The sequence below is a fragment of the Aplysia californica genome, unplaced genomic scaffold, assembly GCF_000002075.1.
Source record: "Aplysia californica isolate F4 #8 unplaced genomic scaffold, AplCal3.0 scaffold00330, whole genome shotgun sequence".
NCBI lineage: Eukaryota > Metazoa > Mollusca > Gastropoda > Aplysiida > Aplysiidae > Aplysia > Aplysia californica.
This window is the reverse complement of record NW_004797600.1, coordinates 419,476-422,475: the sequence shown is the minus strand read 5'-3', so window position 1 is coordinate 422,475 and position 3,000 is coordinate 419,476.

Here is a 3,000-nt window from a genome sequence, read left to right as displayed (position 1 = left end):
ACACACACACACGCGCGCGCGCGCACACACACACACATACACACATACACACATACACACACGCACACATACACACACATTCCCACAAACAAACACACTTACATTGATTTCCTTTTCTATCTCTCTCAGGTATGTGGAAGATCCACATGGACGGCAAGCAGCCGCAGGCTATAGTTGTCACAGCAACGAGTCCTGTTGACTTCTGGTTTCAGTTCCTGGATTTTGGCTCCCAGTCGGCGATCAAAGGGGAACCCGTGGCCGGTGAGTGTAGACTTACTTACTTACTTACTTACTTGGTTGGAGAATAGGCATCATTGCAGGAGGCACAATGCCATAGCTTCTCCTCCCTCCTCTCTAAGATCCATGAAAGGGTTTGCCTGCTGGTCGTGCCAGTTAACAGCTGGTTGGATATTGGATAGGTGAGTGTAGACTAGCATAACAATGAGAATTTTTGTTGTTGTGTAGATTTAAGTGTTTTACTGGCGTTCGCAACTGCATAAGGTCATAAGAGCGTGCGGGACACATTACACTTTTTCAGTTGGTAGGAAATTTTGAACTTCGCCCGGGTGCGGCCGAAATCTACTCTTATCGATTTTGGACCACCAAGGGATCTTTAACGCGCCCAACTTGCACACACGACCTCCGAGATTTTTCGCCCTTGTCCGAGAAGGCTAGGTGCAGATCTTTCCTATTAGAAGATCTTACTACTATCTTTCAGAAGGAGCCAAGGAGTAACAGTAGAAAGGCTGCAGAAAGAGTCAGGAGCCCAGAGGAGGTGGCAAAGGAGGTGAAGGGGTGGGGCAGAAGGTGGAGGCGAAAGCAGACAACCGAACTTTGCTAGAGAGCAGGAAAGGAGGTGGAAAAAAAACATTTTTAGAGAAGAAAAATTTCCCTCGCTATCTGGATTCGAACCCGGGACCTATTGAATGAGAGGTGAACACCATAACCTCTTGGCCACGAGAGCCCCCCCCCCCCCATCAAAATTTAAACAAAGGAAGCATTACGTATTCCTAAAAGAATGATGGGTTTACAGTTTCAGGATTTGAGCGTTAAAATTTATAGAATTGTAGGTTTCGATCAATTTGTGTGGTTCTGAAATACTCCAGAATTTAATCATGGCTTTAAAAATTTCTCTCTAAAAAATAAAGAAAATGTGAGTGTTCACTCTTTAGTTTTGGTTCAAAGCTATACCGAAAAACTCAAGTCTGTGTCGGTGATACAGCGTTTATGGGGTGGGGGTGGTCAATGAGGTTTGTCCTTAAGCAACATATGACACTGGGCTGTCCAGTTACGAAAACATGATGAAACTGAATAGGTTTACCGCCCCTATCAACGCTATTAGGCTATTTAAGAGGCGAGACTTTCGAGTTTAACATCCATCTCCGAAGAGGGTTACTGAGCGAAATGGAAAATTCGTGTAAAGTGCCTTTCCCAAGGGCACAACGTCGGACAGAGCTGAGGCCCGAACCCGCAATCTCATGTTTACGAGTCCGGTAGCCTAACCACTAAACTACCGACGCCACTGCTTCTATTTCTTATATTATGTGGATTGTCTATGTTAATGATATTGTGTATTATTCAAGCACTTATGTATTAATGTATTTGTGTACCAGTACGCTATTGCAAAACAAATTGCTAAAAAGGATAAATGAAGTGGAGTCTATTCATTTCTATCTTTAAAAATGTGGATATTATATTCCAAAGAAGTGACAACGAGACTGTCGTCAATTAGTCGCGACTATTGAGGCGGTCAAAAAATATCTGATGTTCCAAGCCCTAATCTATAGGTTATCTTGCTAAAGGCACACGAGCAGCTAGTATTCTATGAGTTGAGTATTATTATAACATAATATCCAAGACTGTGAAATAGCATGGTCGCACTCTTTGTTCTCCATTAAAAAACTCACTGGAGAAGCGTGCACACCATTGCCCCTAAATAAAAGTCAAAACAATTGTCTTATTATGGTCGAAAATGCACAGCACCTTTCCAATGCTGGCCTTAAAATTCGCTCCAAATTGATTCAAATCTAATGTTTCGTTCAATAGTCAACATGAATAATGGCAGAATGCACAATCTAGGATAATAAGTACACGGCTGTGGTAGCGTTCCTCTTCTCTTTTTATATTTCTATGAGATGAGTCCATCATCTCTTTTCAAGTTTCTATAAGTTACGCTTTTCATCTCTTTTAATGTTTCTATAAGTTACGCCACTCATCTCTTTACATATTTCTATACGTTGAGGCACTCATTTCTTTACACTTTTCTATAAGTTGAGTCCCTTATCTCTTTTCATGTTTCTGTAAGTTACACCTTTCATCTCTTCTCATGTTTCTATAGATCGAGGCACTTATTTCTTTACATATTTTTATAAGTTACGTAACTCATCTCTTTACATATTTCTATAAGTAGAGTCTCTCATCTCTTTAGGTCATATTTCTATAAGTTGAGGCACTTATCTCTTGACATATTTCTATAAATTGAGTCATTGATCTCTTTACATATTCCTATTAGTTGAGTCCCTCTACTTGAACAAGGGAGGAAACAAAACGTTTTCAAATTTCTCTAAGTCGAACCCCGCATCTCGTTGAGAAACGAAACAAAATGAAATCATTTTGACTAGTTTGTAGGATGGCACACTCCTCTATTCGGTACAGATGGTTGGAGGTCGCCACTGGGAGGTCCTTCTTCTTTACTTTCCCTCTGTTTTTCTGTCAGTCTGTCTAACTTTTTTTCCCTTCACAAAATGAGCATTATTGTCTCGATGAGCTTCGCTTTTCTGAAAATAACTCTATTTGAGAAACGAAGCACATATTGTTTTAACAATTTTACAATAATAAGTTGATTCCTTATCTCTTTGAGGAACAAAGCAAAAGTTTTCACCTTTCTACAAGGATACGTTGAGTCTATTTTTTTCTCTGAGAAACAACACAAAATTAATGAAATCCTTTCTTTCTCTATCTCTTACGTCCCCCACTCCCCGTCAACACACACACACACAC